Raw genomic sequence first — 19508 nt, 5'->3', positions numbered from 1 at the left:
GACGTGAAGCAGTTGTGACTTTTGTACGTCTACAGGATATGATTACCTTGCCGCGCACCTACACCACATAGGCATTTCAGGTGATGTTATTTGAGCAATTTGTGATTCTGGAGAAGGATTGGACAGGAACCACCTGCTCCGATGTGGGGCTTTTGATGGTCTTACAGAAGAATCGAGATACTTGGAAGCAAGAACACTCTTTAGGCTGTAGAGATATTAGGTTATTTTTCAAGCAACAGACATGAAACATGACCAATGCCCTCGACAGGACTCGAACCTGGACCTCTCGAATGCGCGCCGAGTGTGCTAACCATTACACCACGAAGGCATGCTGAAGGAGGCAGAAAATACTCCCCCCCCTTTTAAAAGGCGACTGGGGATTCGAAGGCCCAATCGCCAAATCCTGGTGGTGGAGAATCATCACTCACCACCTTTTATTTCGTGCTCCACTGTAGAAACATTAGCTTATTTTTGAAGCAGAAGACATGAACAGTGACCAATGCCCTCGTCGAGATTCGAATCTGGACCTCTCGAATACGCGCCGAGTGTGCTCACCATTACACCACGAAGGCATGCTGGAAGGAGAGAGAAAATACAAGGTAATGACTCCAGTCATTTTGTCCTTAGTTCTACTATTTGTAACATGTGTTTAGAAGATTTTAGTTCTTTGTAATTTTTGCCTAGCGAATGGAAATAAAAAAAAAAATCAAATCAAATATTACGTACCTCAAGAGAGAATCCTTAAATTTCTTCCTTCCTTTCTTCTTTTTTAATTTTTGATTATTTAAAATTTTTTATTTAAGAATTCTTATGGTATTAATTTTTGGGTGGTGGGTGGGAGGGAAAAACCCATTTCTTCTTATCACCTGCTTTTTTTATCGAACTTTTTAATAGCTATAAAAAAAAACAGTATCAAAAGCTGTTTTTAGTTTCGCGAATCTTAGGATGTTTTGCGTAATTGGCTTTACTATTAGTGTTTCAATAGTTTATCAAATATGTGGTACACAGAGAAGCAAAGTATTTTTAACTATTAAAATTAAAAAATAACACATTCTGATTGAGCTTTTTCCTCTAGCACTCGTAAATTTATGCGATCTGAGTTTTGTTCAAGGGTGGTGGTGGTAGTAGTACTTTTTAGTGGTGGTACTTAAAGGTTTTCAATTTTTGTTCAGATGGTACGGGTTAGTCAAAAGTTTGAAAACTGCTGTTATATACTAATTATTATGATCGCAAATATTATTATTATAATTGCAAATATTATTATTGTAATTATTATTATCTGCTAATTATTATTATACTACCTATTATAATCGCAAATGGTCTTTTATTTTGTCTTGTTCTTTTATCCCAGTTCTCCAGAAGATGTTAAATTTTCCTATTCCAGATGGGCCCACCAGCGGCCTAGCGGTAAAGTCGCTGAACACTGGTAGTTCGGTCCGAGGTTCGAATCCCGCGAACGGGCTGGCTGCATGGGTGTTTTCGTGGTTTTCCCCATGTGTAACGTGTATACGAGCCAGTTTCCCTTAGAAAGTCCTCCACGAAGGCATCCCTCCCCTTAGGCAGATAGCCCTCGAGGCTTTGCCGTAATTAAATAACCTAACCTAACCTAACCTATTCCAGATGAGCTAAAAGTTTGTTAATGGCATGAAACTATTATGCTGCTTTGTAATTCTTTGCGAAAAATACTGTTCTTATTTTTAAGCATATTCTGAAAACTACAACCCTTTAAAAATCCTTGACAGCTTGAAGTTCTGGATTATTTCCAAAGAAACTGAAATCAGTTCGCCAAATGGGCAGCTATTGTGTTTGCCAGGAATTTTTCACTTCAGTTTTAATGCTGGTAGCCATTAATCAAGAAATTTCTAAAGCAATCACTCATTCCCTAGACGAAAACCGTAATTTAGATGAATAAAAATTACATGAAGAACGTATTCACAGCAGGAACTCTTTAAACTCGTAAGAATTACAACTGAATTATGCATTTCAAAGTTGACAGAGGTTCATTTTATGTTCCAAATAAATGTTTTCGTTGACAGCTTTTATATATTTTTTCACAAGATAGTTAATATGTTTTCCTGTTCAAAGGCTAACTTTTCGAATTTGTTTCTACCGTAGAACAAGCATCAATTGTACATCTATCTAAGATAATAATAGTTTTAATGTAAGAAAGGAAATATAAGGCAATTCAATATGCAGGTTTTAGTAAAAATGAAGCACAAACTGCGATTTTGTAATATTCAGAAGAAGGTTGGGTAAATCTTTACATTATGGTAACTTGGCGATTTTTTGGCGAAAATTTGGCGACCAATCCTGTTACAGCAACCTGCTAGTTTTGCTTTGGACGCCATTTTGTTTTCATGAAGTAAACGCATGTTTTTTGTTTTTTTACTTAAACATTTTTTCCAATAATCTGCTAGCCGAATTACGCTTATACTAGAACTTTTATGGAACAAAAGTTCTTAATCATGACGAAGATTAGGTGCGAAATTGGGAGAAAGTGCAGAATCGCAAACTGCTTGCCGCGTTTTTAAGAATTGCACATACACGGTATCCATGTACACGTCGACCTATTTTCACTTAAAAAAACATCCCAGAATTGCTCAAAAATGGCATTGTGCACACTCTTTGACTTTATCTATGTAAACATCGACCTATTTTCACTTAAAAAGTCAAAGAAAATTGACAAAAATCCAATTCTTCTTACTCTTGTAAAAAGTGCCAAACAAATAGGTGGGCAATTCTGCACTTTAGTAGTGAAATTGTTCCTAAGTGCTTATTAGCTAAAATCCACATTGGAATTTTCTGGAAAATAGTCACATGACATGTCTCATGATCTCTCATTTCTCTGAGACAAAATAATCTGTGATTCGAACTGTGTACTTCCCAGATTATTGCTAAAGTCCTAGCTAGTAACCTTTATCGCCTTACCAAAATGTCGCCAAACTACCTGTTACCATTTTCTAAAGATTAGCCGAAGGGTGTCAAAATGAATTTCTTAATCAATGCGGTAAATGAATGAATATTAAACTGATGAATCATTCCCAAACACTCAAAATCTGTAATTGAATATCTAAAAAAGAAAAACAAATTGGCATGTCATTTTAGAAAAACTCCGGTTTTGTGTTAAAATACCTATGTTAGAATAATTGCTATATATAAATCTAATATATATATCCTATGTCGCGCTTTCGAGAGATCGAAAACGCAATTTGAATTTCTTCAATCGGCCCAGTAGAACGGGAGATATAGAATTGTCCCCTTTTTTGGGGGCTGTGTACATCATTTCCAACTCCCGTGTTTTCTAATGATTTTAGAATATAATTACTAACTGTTTATTGCCAATGTGAATTTTTATTTTCCGGTGAGGGCAACATGAATGTCGATTCTTAATTAGGGCTCGTGGCCGATTTCATTTATGTTCCATTTACGTTCCACTTTCCAATCTAAATTGAGAGAAAAAAATTTGGCAGTTAATGCGTTAACAAAATCCTCTGAACGACCGCTAAAATATGAAAACTTTCATATATTTTTGTTAGTTCAAAGGAGCTTTGTCCAAGAAGGACTATTGTTTTCGTTTTGCAATTTTGAGTTGGTTCACTATAAATGTCTGTTTCACTTTTCAGACTGTTGCCACCAAATGTTACAATCTTGCATTATATTTGAAGAAATTAAATTATGAAACATCTGCATCAATGTATGTCTATTTCTCGCACTGTGATAAAACAACGGTACCTAGAGCCATCGAAGTTTGAATGACGTAATCCTCCTACGAATATGGGCTTGTGGAAGCCCAAATTTGAAATTTGGAATTTGTTTTATGATCGATTTCATATTTTGTAAAACTTTAACAAATTTTTGATTAACAAACTCAAGGATTTCAAAGCGAGCCATGGCAACGTTGTACAGAAAAAACATTTTTATCTCCAGCAACGGGAGTCTCTGTATCGGAAATTCTAAAGATAAGCTCATTTTAAAACTATTTTACAACATTGCTGTTGAAGTAAATTTTATGGTTTAAGGGGACTCATACACCGTAATCCCCTTATGATCTTCGAATATGTGATGTTGCAAGAATTGGAAGATTTTATTTATTTTAAAAGCAATTACTTCCAACACTTTACAGCTGACTACATAATATAGCTGCTTTAGGAACTAGTAACCAGAAAGTTTGTGTTGCCACAAATATTTTTGTAATTTAATCCGCTTTATGACAAAATATTTCGTCATGTTTCCACCTTGCGCGCATGATATTTTTAAATTGCTAATGGTACATACTTGAAATTCGATGAAATTCTTTATATGGGCTCTATTTTCAAACCGAACCAAAAATCTTATGAATAGTTTAATATTAAAAAATTTTATGCACGAAAACATTACATATTTTTTTAATAAAATACATTTTATAAACTCAACTTCAAATAAAACAAAAACTTGACACGAAATTCTTAGAATTTTGGTTTACAGTAGTTTTCAAATGTTATAAAAGCTGTAAATTAAATATAGAATTAAATTATGCAAAAGAATGTTTTGAACTGTGCGCGCACGGTGGAAACATGAAGAAACATTTTGTCACAGAGCGGATTAAATTATAAAAATATTTGTGGCAACACAAATTTGATTAATATTTCAGAAAGCAGCTATATTATGTAGTCAGCTGTAAAAAGTTGGAAGTAACTGCTTTTAAAATAAGTAAGTTATCCCAATTCTTGCAATAGCCACATATTCGAAGATCTTATGGGTTTTAAGGTGTTTGAGTCCCCTTAAGTGCGAAGAACGTGATATTTAATAAATAAATGTAACGAACAAAATGCTAAGAAACACCCCTTTGGAAGTAATTTAAAATCTGAAACCTTTCAGATTTTTTTAATATACTTGTTTTTACTAATTTTGTCGTCCAAAATTCAAGAAGGGAAAATTATGCCAATAATTTAAATTTCAATAAAAGCAATAATAGCAGGAATGTACAATTGGAACGTAGTCATGTATAAACCACGGGCATCTATATTATTATTATTGTTTAATATACGGACATATTTCGCACATTCGAATAAAAATACCTTGCAATACTTGCATTACAATATCTAATCTGTAACATATCTTCATTTCTATTTGCGCATAACTTGAAACTTGGTCGTTTTTATTGTTGTGTCAGCTACTCCTTAGGCCTCAAGTCATCCGTAAATAATTGGAGGAGATGAATGTGCAGATGATTCAGCTAAAGTTTAGACTGAACGTCCGTTTGTATTTGCTTCACTGTAATGGGTGGTTTCTCGTATTAGTCTGATATAAAATTCAACAGTTGATCTTGTTGAACAACAGTTGATCCTTTGATAAACTAATGAAAATTCAACAGTTGATCTTATTATTCATATAGTGCTCGGTGTGACCTTCTCATGTAGGTTTCGAGGGTATTTCTTTGTTAGTAAGACGAAATCAATGAGATCCAATCAGCAAATGGACGAACCCATTTTAAAATTTAGTACAGCTCGTCCTCTGAATGCATTGAGGGAGGGGAGAAATTACGCAAATATTAAAAAAAAAATTCAGAACCTAAGAATAAAAATATGCGAAGAAATACGAGAACATAGAAATTATAAAAAAACTGAAAGCACTATATGAATTATAAGATCACCGTAGTTTTTCATTTCAGAAAACCGCTTAATCAAAATGGCAATTGTTGTTACATATGGCTTTATTGCAAAGACCAATACAAACACAGTAAGTTACAGTATTATACATCTCTATACCACATAGCTTATTTCCCATATCGAATTGGAAAATGTTACTTTAAGCAGTAAATAGAGCATGCCGTCAAAAGAAATAGCTTAAAATATTATCATATACAGAGGCTGTTCGCACATTTTTTAGACGATTTTGGTAAGCGGTAATAAAACATCGTTTGCTGCAAAAGAAGTAATTGCAACTGTACTATGTTTTTAAAAGTCAAAATTATCGCCTGTGGCTTGAAAGTTTTGTTCTTATTCAAAATGGCGAATTTAACAAAGCAGTGGTTCGAAGGCTACATTGACGCTCTTTCCGAAGAGAAATATGCATACTCCATTATCCAAAAACGATGTGAGATTCATGGTTTTGTGATATCTAAAGCGTCGATAGATAATATCATCAACAAGAAAGTAAAAAAACGTCAAATTGGAGCGTCAAGTGGGACAAAAATTCCAAACGAGTATCCAAGGAAAAAACGGACCTCTTCGCCTGTTGCAAAGGTACCTTGTTTAATGTTAAAAGAAAATCCCCCTAGTCAAAGGACAGTTGCAAAATCATTAAAATGCTCGGTGTCCACGGTAAACAAAATGATAAACGTTGATTTAAATCTTAAGAAAGCGAAAAAACGCAATGTGCATCGTCTTCTTCCAAAGCATATCGCTCGACGCAGGACACGTTGCAGAATTCTATATGAGAAACACTTATCTAAAGAAAAATGGAAAACAGTTGTCACAATAGATGAAGCATGGGTGTATTTAAATGATTGCAACAAAAAAACAGAGCCATTTATTATCATAAAATGGGAAGAAAAAATTTAAGTACATGGTTCAAAGAATCGAAAGAAAGTTTTTCTAAGAGATTCATGATTTTTGCTGGTTTTTCTTATAATGACCAAATACATTTAAAAACAGCAAAACATCATATCTTTAGAACTTCTCATACCCAATTTTGCGCGCTGGAGATCAAAAATAATTTTTCTGTACAGCGTTGCCACTGCTCGTTTTGAAATCTTGAAATTCTTAATCAAAAATTAGTTTAAAGTCTTATAAAATTTGAAATAGATAATAAAACAAATTCGAATTTCGAAATTCGGCTTTAGAAGTGCCCATGCTCGGTTGGAAAACTTCGTTATTCAAAATTGTACCGTTGTACAGTCCTAAGTACCTTTGTTTTTTCACAATGCGAGAAATATTTATGAAGATCTCTTATTATTCAGTATTTTTAAATATAATACAGCGCGATAGCATTGGGTGGCAACAGTTTAGAAAGTGAATCAATACAGAATGCCGATTTGAGACTAATAGCTCTTTGGGATAATTACGGTTGAAACTAAAATAAACTGTTTAATTGTACAAATAACTTATCTTTGGTTAAAATCAGTGCTAAAAACTGCTTGTGTGCCTTCTTCTCATTCCTAATTGAATCTAAAAACTAGTTGAAAGAGACTTCAGCTGGCGTGCTAAGGAAACACAGCTATAAATTATGCAAGCCAATGTAATTGAATTTAACTCTCCGAAGCCCAAAATAAAATTACTGAATCAACAGCCTTGATTGTTTTGTGTTTGACAATAAACTGGACTTACTTTATTCAGATATCAAAGTTTTTACCATTGATGTTTACTTCAAATGCATTTAACTGTTTCCAAAGCATTGCACAAACAAAAGCTAACTACAAGTAATAAGACTGTAAATTGACTGAACAAACCAAAAACAAATCTAATTAGTATTATAGAATTATCTAGACGAACCTAATTGTGCTGAATATCGAGTCAGATTTAATCAATACTATGCATTTTGTATAAGACAAGATTTCAAAATACCTGCAGCAAGGGAAAAAATAAAGATTATTGCATTAGTTTGTCCGTCTGTTTTCCCTAATTGTATTGGATTTGTTGTCAAATGCTAAGTTAACTGTTATTCCTTTTATAGATTTCATTTATAGATTTTATTTCATTTATAGATCATAACATATTCATGGATATCTGATGTATTTATTTCATTTATAGATCATAACATATTCATGGATATCTGAATGGCGATACAGGCTGTTGCCACCAAATATTATCGTTTTGTATTATATTTAAAGGAGCTAAATAATAAAAATCTGTATGAAGGCATACATCTTTCTTGCAATGTGAAAAAACACTTGGAAGCCCGAATTTTGAGTTTCGAATTTGTTTTATTATCTATTTAAAATTTTGTAAAACTTTAACGAATTTTGATTAACAAAGTACACGATATCAACGTGAACAATGGCAACAATCTATGAAAACAAAATTATCTACAGCCCGCGAGACTTAAAAATAGCATATCTTTAAAATTTCAGATATTTTTTTATATCTGAAATTTTAAAGATATGCTATTTTTAAATATTTTTTTATATTGTTGTTGAATTAAATTTTATGTGGTATAAGCGCGAAGAACGTGATATTTAATAAAGAATGGTTACATTAAAACCCTTTTGGTTACGTTACACACACAACGTTAAAAAAATCCTTTTGAGAGTAATACAAAATCTGAAACCTTTCAGATTTTCTTTCTTTTTTTTTCTTTTCTTTTTTGGTGTGTAAATATAATTGAAATAATTTACAATTTTTGACAGTTTTCATATGTACACTGCTAAAAAAGAGGGGATAGTTCTATATCTCCCGTTCTATTAGGCCGATAATGATCCAAAAATATACTAATATGTGAAGCAACAAATTAGAGAAATTCACATAAATATGATAAATATATGTAAGAGATCTGAAATAGATATAATAAGCCTTATGGTATAAGAAAATGATACCCAAATATCTATGAACAAAAACGGACAGTTCGTACAGATGCAGCTAAATTTGATATATATTTACATATATTGTAATATGTGCTTTTTATATGTGTTTTACATGCCTTTTTATATATGTGCTTCTTTTTTCTTCAGAGACGCCTTTCTTGCTAATTTTATGTTCAGTTTTTATGTTTTACATATTAAGTGACATTTTTAATTTACACATATTTTTTTCATACGATTTACGAATGATTTCTACTAGGATAATATTACGAATTTTAAGAAGTAATGTAAATATTTACATAAAATGAACTACTTTATTTACTCAAGAATACGTACAGGTAGGGTATACAGAAGATAAACCAAATGGAAATTAAAGCCCCAGTGTTGTTTTAGCTTACACACCTTTAAAAATATACTCATACTTTTACAATTAATTATGAATTAAAATAACATTAAATTTACTATCGACGACTAGGTATGGTAATTGATTAGAGACACGTGTTAGTGCAGTTCAGTTACGAAATTTTAGATTGTCCATTAAGTCCATAAAATTTCATTTAATGATCGTAGCATTTTATATCAAACGTTTTCTGCAGATTTAATGACTTTCTAGGATTATTTAGGATCGTAAAATAGTTTTAGATTCTGCCGCACACACCAGAAGTTCAATTTTATTTTACTCTGTTTGATGGTGTATCTGAGTTGAATGAACAACATAACTTGTATTAAAACACATCATTATGGAAATAAAATAGAAAAACATATCGAATTTTGGGAGGCATTATTAAATTTCTTCCAGATAAAGAAGTCGTTCAGAATAAATCTCAATGTGTTTGAGGGAATAATAAATATTCTGTGTCTTCAGTTAGATTTTCTATGGTTTCTGAAAAATTATTGTTTGTATACGCAATGAAATGTTAGAAAAAAGAAAATTAAAAAATTTCATTTTTATATTACAGGCAAATTTCAGTTTAGTTTACAGGGTAATAACCCCTTGTAATTGCCCCACCTTTTAATTGTTAACAACAGTTTTAATTGGGGTTATTCCGAAGGGGTTAGTTAGGGTTTTATTTGGGGTTATTTATTAATATTATTAATTGATAATTGTTACTATTATTGTTATAATTGTTACTGTTAATTAGGATTTTAAATAAAGTTTTTTTAAATTTTAATTGGAGGTATTGCCTTTTTAGGGTTACTGCCAATTAAACGGGTGGATCTACATTCAATCTCTTCAGTTAGATTTTCTCTATTTTCTGAAAGATATCACTTGTATAAGCAATGAAAAGGAATTCTATTTAAAAATTTGATGTTTATTTTAGAGTCATTCGGCAATAACCCCACTTAACTGGCTCCCAATTGGGAGGGAGTTAAATGGAATTTTAATTTGGGTTATTTATTTATATTATTAATAGTTAGTTTATTATTATTGTTTTATAATTGTTCTTATTATATTAATATTGTTAATTGTATTTTTAATTGAGGTTTTTTTATTTGACTTTAATTGGGGTTACTGCCTTTTTAGGGTTACTACCAATTAAAAGGGTGGGTTTATATTCTATCTCTTCAGTTATATTTTCTCAGGTTTCTGAGGTTTCTGAAAGATATCGTTCATATAAGCAACGAAAAGGAATTCCATTTAAAAATTTGATGTTTATTTTACAGTAGAGTCATTAGACAATAACCCCTCTTAATTGGCCCCCTTTTAATTGTGGTTATTGCGAGGGGGTTAACTGGGATTTTAATTGGGGTTATTTATTAATATTATTGAATGATAATTGTTATTATTATTGTTATTATAGTTATAATTGTTATTATAATTTATTGGTATTTTAATTGTTTTTTTGGTTATTCTATTTAAATTGGGGTTATTGCCTTTTTAAGGTTATTGCTAATTAGAAAGATGAGTCTATATACTATCTCTTCAGTTCAAAAATTCCATTCAAAAATTCGCTGTTTATTTCACTGTAGAGCCATTAGGGTTTTTGATCCTGGAGACGGGAAAAATGAACGACGCTTTCGCCTAGATTCGAATCCAGGACGTCTCAAATATGCGTCGACTATGCGTCCAATTACGCCACGAAAACATGCGCAAAGTAGAAAGAAAATACCTTATATTACTATGACTGCTTTTGAGTTCTTTAGTTCCATGTAAAGTAAAAATAAAATCACTTAAAAAATATAAGGTTTTGTTTTAATTTAACATTTTAGGTTTGTAAATTTATATTAATATAGATGTAGATATTAAATTTTGTAATTTTTGGTCAGAAATTTAAACATTTATATTGGCGTAATTTTTTCAGTTTGCGCCAAGAATAATTCACATGGCGGCATTCTTAAATTATAGTAACCTACTTACTTCCCTTTCTTTCATTGATGCACTGACATGCGAAAAGGTCCATCTTGCAATTTTTCAAATAATTGTAAAAAAGTGCTTAAACCACATTTTCGTTATTATTGCTTATATTAAATACGCCAAATTTCCAAAGACACCAAAATGCAAATTCACGTATATCATAGAAATTTTGAGTAAAAAAAAGTAATTTTTTTCATGTATGCTTAGAAATAAGTCTACCTTAAGACGATTGTAAAACTTTATAGATTATAATTCAGACTGTTTTCGAAAAACTTACAAAAATTATTTTAAAATAAATCATAAAAAATCTGATGTGTACACCACATGACTTCCTTGTACGGAATATTAAATTATACGCATTTTTTCTTGCATTTCATTTAAAATTATTCGATTGAATTAAACCTACTTCGCCGACACCGCATAAACCACAATAGAATAAATTCATTCTTTAAAATTCACTTTGTTTACCAAAGCGACACTCTGGCGCTAGGTTCACTTAACAGTATTATATTTCGTTCATATTATAACTCAGAATACACAAAATTTATATCATTTAAAGAATTATCTAATCATTGCCACATGTTCTATTCAAATACTATAAGCTAGAACGATGTATATAAAGAATTAAGCAAACAAAACAAAAAAGAAACAGTGTTTCACAGACGATTGAGTATTTCTCATTCAATTAATTCAGTTCTCACTTCGCGACAAGGCAAAAATACATAAAAACTCAAAATATCTGTATAAAAATTACGAAGTAAATCTTATACGCTTATTTCGTCGAAAAAATTCCAGAAAGGATTAAGCATGATTTAATTGGCAATAATAAATGAAGGCGTTATCTTTGTTGTTGCGAAGCTAAGTTTCTCTAGATTGGCATCAAATCCACTATCTTGCTGTTTCAAATGTAAACAAGTGCACTTGAACAATTTTAAAATTGTGATAATTCTAAAACTATTGCATACAGATTTACTAAAGGCATAAAAACCTTAACCGAAAGATACCAACAACATAATTCAGTCATTTTTAAAGCAAAAAATGTGCAATTTACAAACATATAAGAGTAAAGAAACTGAGATCACTGAGCCGGGTAACAGAGTGGATATATCTATAAATATATTTATATAGGTTTGGTGTGGCCGATTGCAACCAAAATACGAGGTGCACATCTACATGTTATAGCAGTTCTATATACAAAATTTCAACGTTCTGAGGCTACTCGTTTTTGAGTTATGCGAGATACGTTCATACGTTCGTACAGACGCCACGAAAAATTCTCTTCAGAATTCATCTTATAGCAGTTTTATAATTTTTTGGAGGAAAAGAGTGTTTTATTCTGTCCTTACGTACATATATCACGGAAATACATCGTTAAATTGCATTTGAAAGAGGTCAAAATAGGATATTTTCGTTGAAAAATGCTGCCTGAAACGTTTCGCGATTACAATACTTCCTTTTTACTTCGTACAAGGAAGTAAAAATGGTGTAATGTTATTTGGAATTAATTCAAATTTCGAAATATGAAAGGAAGAATAAAATAAGTTTAATAAAAAAAGATAGTAGTTAATATATACCAAATTCAATTAACACTGAGGAGCTAAAATTTTGAGAGCTTATTTTTTAAAAATCTACTAGCGCAATTTTCACAAAACTTGGTAGTTTGGCATAATTTGAGCCTTAGCATGGAAATATGAAAAAAAAAGTGGCATGTCATTTCAAAAAACGTTCGATTTGTTTGTCAAACTACCTATTATAGAACAATGCTATATATGAAACTAATATATAGCCCAAGTCGCGTTTTCAACATATGCAAAACGCAACTGGAATCTCGTCAAACGGCCCAATACAATGGGAGATATAGAACTCTCAAATTTTTTTTCGCAGTGTACAACCCACAGAGAAATATTTATAAGATTACGTGGGTTTAGACATCAAAAATTAATTAGATCATTAAAGTTGCTATGTTAGGATGCGTAATGTGAACCCAATATCCAAAACGAGCGCGATCGAACTACTTGAAAATATGGGGATAGTATGAAGCTTTAATAAATTAAGTATCCATCAAATTTTCAAATGCATTCTGGAAATGCTTTTTTGGCAGGAAAATATTCAGCAATTAAAATTAATGTGTAATTTAAATGTTTGTCAAGACACAGCATGCAGCTTTTAAATAATGACTCACTTTTCTGCATTTTCATCTACATCTTACTTTTCGATTTTACAGAGGCTGTTCACACAATTTTTTAGACGATGTATATTGTATTCACAAAACTACATTACATAAAATTCTTGTGTTTCAAATGTTCTATTTGGCATCCCTTATTCTGAACTATCTTTCGACATAGCAACTTCCACGATAATAATGCCTTTTGAAGTGGCAGAAGAGATATTCTTTCCCATTCCTCCCGAACAGCTTTCCAGAGTCCTGTTAGGGTTTTGGGACAACGTTTGGATAATGCAGTTTTTAAAAGTCCGAAAGCACAAAAATCCATAGGTGACACATCGGGAGATTGAGTAGGGATATCAGTGAAGGGTATGGCCTGGATACCAGTTTTTTGTTCCATTTCGTTTAGGAAATTTACAGTGGATTTTGATGTGTGACTGCTAGCTTTGTCCTGATGGAGTCTCACAGATGGATGGCACTGTGGGTAAAGCGATGGTATTTCATTCAAACAAATTAGCGATAAAATATGTTTCTGATAGTATTTGGAGTTAATCTTGACATTTTTTTGCACTCTCTTTATTTTTAACTTACCATTATAAGAAAAACCAGCAACAATCATGAATCCCTTAGAAAAACTTTCTTTCGATACCTTGAACCATGTACTTAATTTTTTTTCCTCTTTTATGATAATCAATGGCTCTTTTTTTGTTACAATCATTTAAATACACCCATGCTTCATCTACTGTGACAATTGTTTTCCATTTTTCTTTGTATAAGTGTTTCTCATATAGAATTCTGCAGCGTGTCCTGCGTTGAGCGATATGCTTTGAAAGAAGTCGTCCTCTTGCGCTTGCACATTGCATTTTTTCGCTTTCTTAAGATTTAAATCAACTTTTATCATTTTGTTTACAGTGGACAACGAGCATTTTAATGATTTTGCAACTGTCTTTTGACTAGGGGGATTTTCGTTTAACATTAAGCAACGTACCTTTGCAATAGTGGAAGATGTCCATTTTTTCCTTGGATACTTGTTTGGAATTTTTGTGCTATTTGAGGCTCTAATTCGACGTTGTTTTCCTTTCTTGTTGATGTTATTACCTATCGACGCTTTAGATACCACAAAACCATGACTCTTACACCGTTTTTGGATAACGGAGTATGCATATTTCTCTTCGGAAAGAGCTTCAATATAGCCTTCGAACCACTGCTTTGTTAAATTCCCAATTTTAAATAAAAACAAAACTTTCAACCCACAGACGATAAGTTTAACTTTTAAAAACATAGTACAATTGCAATTACTTTTTTTTGCAGCAGACGATGTTTTAATACCGCTTACCAAAATCGTCTACAAAATGCGCGAACAGCCTCTGTAATTCGTTAAATCAAAATACACACTCAGGTTATGTTGACTGTTGAATAACTCGGATTTAAACTTCGTGACTGCATTTGAAATCATGTTTTTAATAAGTAAATTGGACCATAAGTTCGCAAGAAAAACTCGTAAATTAAGCGTAGTTTAAAAAAGTTTGAAAAAACCATATATGTCACGACGGCCTACAAACGCTGTTCTCACATTTTTTAGAAAACTTTCCTTGTATTTATAGAACTATTTTGCCAAACATTTTTGTGTTTTAAATGTTCTGTTAGGTAACACTTATTATTTACTATCTTTCTACATCGTAATTTCGGAAACAGAAGGTCTTTTTGTAATGTCGGAAGAGATAGTCCCACTCCTCATGAACAGCTTTCCGAAGTCCTAGAACCTTTAACAATTCGTTTTCTAAAATTCCAGAAGCTCACAATTTCATGGATGCTACATCAGAATATTTAGTACGGATATGAGGGAAGGACAGGGATTTGATACCTATTTCTTGTTCCATTTTTCCACAGGAATTTAACGGTGGATTTTGACCTGTGTCTGCTTGTTTTGTCTTGATGCAGTTCTATTTCCTGATGGCACTGTAGCTAAGGTGAAGGCATATTTGAAAACTGGGTATCAGATATGTTCCTGGTGATATGTGAAATTGATCTTGACACTTTTCTTTACTCTCTTTATTAGTCCAAAGGGGAAATTTGCTCTGAAGGACTATTAATTTCGTTTTGGCATTTTGTGTTGAAAACTCTAAACAGCGAAACTCTTTTCAAATTGTTGCCACGAAATATTATCGATCTGTATTATATTAAAGGAAATTAAATAATGAAGAATCTTCATGAATGTATGTATGTTTCTGGCATTGTGATAAAACAACGGTACTTACAGCCATCAAAATTTGAATAAAGTAATCTGCCTGAGAATATGGGCATGGGGAAAGCCTAATTTAAATTTGAAATTTGTTTTATTATCGATTTCATATTTTGTAGCACTTAACGAATTTTTGATTAACAACCTAAACGATTTCAAAGCGAACAATGGCATCACTGTACTAAAAGTAAACATTTTTATCTACAGCGCGCGAGACTCTGTATCGGAAATTTTAAATATACGCTTATTTTAAAATTATTTTGCAATATTGCTGTTGAACTGAATTTTATGGTTTGAGTACGTAAAACATGATATTTAATAAATAAACGTAACACACAAAACGTTAAAACAACGCCCCTTTGGACATAATTTAAAATCTGAAAGCTTTAAAAATTTTTTTAAAGATAGTTTTTTTAAAAACATTGTAGTGCATTATTCCCTTTGGAAAGATTTCTTAAGATTCTTTCTTTAGAATTTAACCACGTTTAATATTTTTGTTCTTCTTTCTAAATGATTGCAATAATAATAGTTGGTCATTTTTATTTTAATCATTTAAAAACGCACCAGAATATGTAGTGATCATTCAAACACACACAACATTTTTCCATTTTTGTCGAGATAAATGTTTCTCGTAAAGAATTCCGCAGCGCGTTCTGCGTTCGGCAATGTGCCGTAGAAAAAAACGATGCACATTAAATTTTTTCGCCTTTTTAAGTATCAAATCTGCATTAATCACTTTGTTTACACTTGATAGTGAGCAGGTTATTGTTTTTGTTACTGTCCTTTGACATGGCGGAGTTTCTTTAACAGTAAAGATCTTATCTTTCCAAAATTTGAAATATTCCCTTTTTTCCCTTGGACACGTGTTTAGAACAACGAATATGTACGAACATATTTACGTACGTATGTTGCATCACTCAAAAACGAGTAGCCTTAGAACGTTGAAATTTTGTATATAGGACTACTATAACATGTAGATGTGCACCTCGTATTTTGGTTGAAATCGGCCACACGTATATAAATATATTTAAATATATATCCACTCTGTTACCCGGCTCAGTGATCTCAGTTTCTTTACTCTTATATATTTGTAAATTGTACATTTTTTGCTTTAAAAATGATTGAATTATGCTGTTCTTAACTTCCAGTTAAGGTTTTCATGTGTTTAGTAAATCTGTATACAATATGTTTAGAATTATCAATAATTTTAAAGTTGTCTAAGTGCCGCTAAGCCTAACAACATTTTTGATGGCGGCCAATGCTTGTTTACATTTGAAACAGGAGAGTAGTGGATTTGTTGCCAATCTAGAGAAACGTATCTTCGCAACAACAAAAATAACGCCTTCATTTATTATTCCGAATTAAATCATGCTTAATCCTTTCTGGAATTTTTTCGAGGAAATAAGTGTTTAAGATTTAATTCTTAATTTTTAATACAGATATTTTGAGTTTTATGTATTTTTGCCTTGTTGCGAAGTGACAACTAAATAAATTGAACGAGAAATACTCAATCGTCTGTGAAAAACTGTTTCTTTTTGGTTTTGTTTGCTTAATTTCTTTTATACATCGTTCTATCTTTATTATAGTATTTGAATAGAACGTGTGGCAACGATTAGATAATTCTTTAAATGATATAAATTTTGTGCATTCTAAGTTATAATATGAACGGAATATAATACAGTTAAGTGAATCTAGCACCAGAGTGTCGCTATGGTAAAAAAATAGAGTGAATTTTAAAGAATGCATTTATTCTATTGTGGTTTATGCGCTGTCGGAGAAGTAGATTTAATTCAATCCAATACGTTTAAACGAAATGCAAGAAAAAATGCGTATAATTTAATATTCCGTACAACGAAATCATGTGATGTACACATCATATTTTTGGTAACCAAATGCGAATAATTTTTTTCAGAAAGAGCACAAACATAGCTCTCTGTCCGTTGCTTCTTCAAAAGCGCCATTTTGCATGAAAACAAAACTGGCAAGTAGCAGACGATAATTCATGTTTTCAAAAATGTAATTGCAGCTTCAAGCAGATTTTGTTTTTAGAGTAAAGCAAAGTTATCTAAAATATGTGAACAACGTCTACAAGAGAGATATTATTTTATGCATACTATTAAGTTTAGAATTAAAGTGGTGTTGCTTCGAACTTGATGGCGCGATATCAACGTATCTGACAAGTAATAATGTAGGTAATAAATAAAAGTCTGGGTATTGAAATATGTAGAACTAGCTGTTAGACGGGAAAAAAATAAAAATATCCTTTGCTTAGTGTAACAACATTAGGATTCCACGCCGTCTTTCCAAATTAATTTATGGATGTCATGATAAGGAAGTCCCGACATATTAGGAGGCAGCTTGAATTTACTCTGAGTTAGCAGAATTGATTTGCGAAAACCTCTTCTTTTTAAATATAGCTGAATATTTCTTTTTACACAGCTTGTAAAACGTATTTCCCTGCGCGAATGGTTTTGTTGCAAAGAAACAAACATTACATGCACAAGTGCTCACAGAAAAACGGGGAATGTAAGATTATAATTTTGCGTGATAAGCACTTTAAAATGCAAATAAATTTGAATCGTTAACAATTGCCTTCAATTCTAGCCCTTTCCTGCTATGCTCGTTTTCTGTTGTACAAGTTTGGGTAGAAGCAATCTCCATAAGAGAAGAATATTTTAAATACACTCATGTCCATAAATTAAGGATAATTCGGAGTCACGCGGAAATCGAACTCTAAAATAAATATATCACCTGTAAAATCACTACACACATCTTCAAGAATCATATGCAAATTTCAGGAAGTAACCAGATGACACCGATGGTACGTCACAATGACGAGAGTGTAAGAGAGTAATATATAAGGAATACAGGCAAAGAAGTAAAATTGTTCGCAGGCGCTTTATAAGCATTTCAGTACAATAACCGAATAGTTATGACACAAAGGACGCATTTGGATGATTTTTTAGGTGGTAGAATTATCGGCCGTCTGGAATGTGGGCATACCCAACTGGAAGTATCAGACGAACTTGGAATTGACCAGAGTGTCATCTCTAGGCTTTGGCAACGATTCCAAGATGATGGTAATGTGAGTAGACGTTACAGCACAGGTCACCCCAGAGATGCAACGCCGAATGAGGACCGGTATTTGGCAGTTACTGCCAAAAGAAACAGGCGGAGCACAGCCACAGTGTCTCGTCAGCTCTGTTCAGCCACTGGTACGACAATTTCAAGGCAGACCGTGTACAGACGCTTCGGGCAGATTGGTCTATATGCTCGTAGACCTGTCAGATGCATTCCACTTACTGCAACTCACTGTCGCCTGCTGTTAGCCTGGAGTAGAGAGCGTGCATTGTGGACACCGCAACAGTGGGCTTGTGTGATATTTTCCGACGAGTCCAGGGTTAGCTTGCAGTCTGATTCTCGCCGGACTTTCATATGGAGAGCTCCAGGTACCCGTTAGCAGAAAGAAAACATCATTAAACGACACCGTTACGGTTGTGCAGGAGTGCTCGTTTGGTGTGCAATTATTCTGGGTTCCAGAACTGACCTGCATGTTCAAATTGGAACCATGACAAGCCAAATCTATCGGGACGTCATTCTGGAACAACATGTACGTTTGTTTCGGGGCGCCATGGGCGCACAATTTGTGTTTATGCGCGACAACGCCCGTCCTCACCGTGCAAACATCGGAAGCGAATGTCTTCAATCGGAGGATATCATCCGTATGGAATGGCCAGCATTCTCACCGGACTTGATTCCAGTAGAGTACGTGTGGGACATGCTTGGCCGACGAGTTGCAGCCCGTCAACCTCCTCCTACATGTCTACCGGAACTTCGGAGAGCATTGCTTTTTGAGTGGTGTAATATCCTCCAAGATCAGATCGATAATTTGATACAGGCGTTGTACGGACTGTATTGCATCGTCTGGGAGACATACAACGTATTAGCAATCATACCAACCATGTAATAATGGTTTTTTGTAAATAGGTTTTTTTTGTAATTTGCTCCAGGGAGAAAAAATCGCTAATTTTTTTAATAATATCAAACATATAGCATCTTTTTTTTGCTCTTTACCTTTTGTTTAATAAATAATCTTTACAAATAAGTCAATTTTGTTTTGCTTCTAACTCTTCCTTTGCCTGATTTTGCATTATCCTTAATTTATGGACATGAGTGTATATTCCATCCATTGCTTCGCGCAAAACTACCAAACAAATCTGTCAAGTAGCAGATGCTGATAAACACTTTC

The 19508-nt window shown here is 32.7% G+C and overlaps 1 non-coding gene across 1 annotated transcript; it reads right to left on the bottom strand.

Moving 5' to 3' along the window:
- Positions 1–256: 256 nt before the first annotated feature.
- Positions 257–328, bottom strand: TRNAA-CGC (transfer RNA alanine (anticodon CGC)). The gene has a single exon. It is a non-coding gene; the product is annotated as a tRNA-Ala (tRNA).
- Between the last annotated feature and the right edge of the window lie 19180 nt (positions 329–19508).

This window comes from Stegodyphus dumicola, chromosome 3, assembly GCF_044657685.1.
Source record: "Stegodyphus dumicola isolate Sdum_Otavi_A_Nest chromosome 3, ASM4465768v1".
Taxonomy (NCBI): domain Eukaryota; kingdom Metazoa; phylum Arthropoda; class Arachnida; order Araneae; family Eresidae; genus Stegodyphus; species Stegodyphus dumicola.
This window is presented reverse-complemented; position numbering and strand designations above follow the sequence as displayed.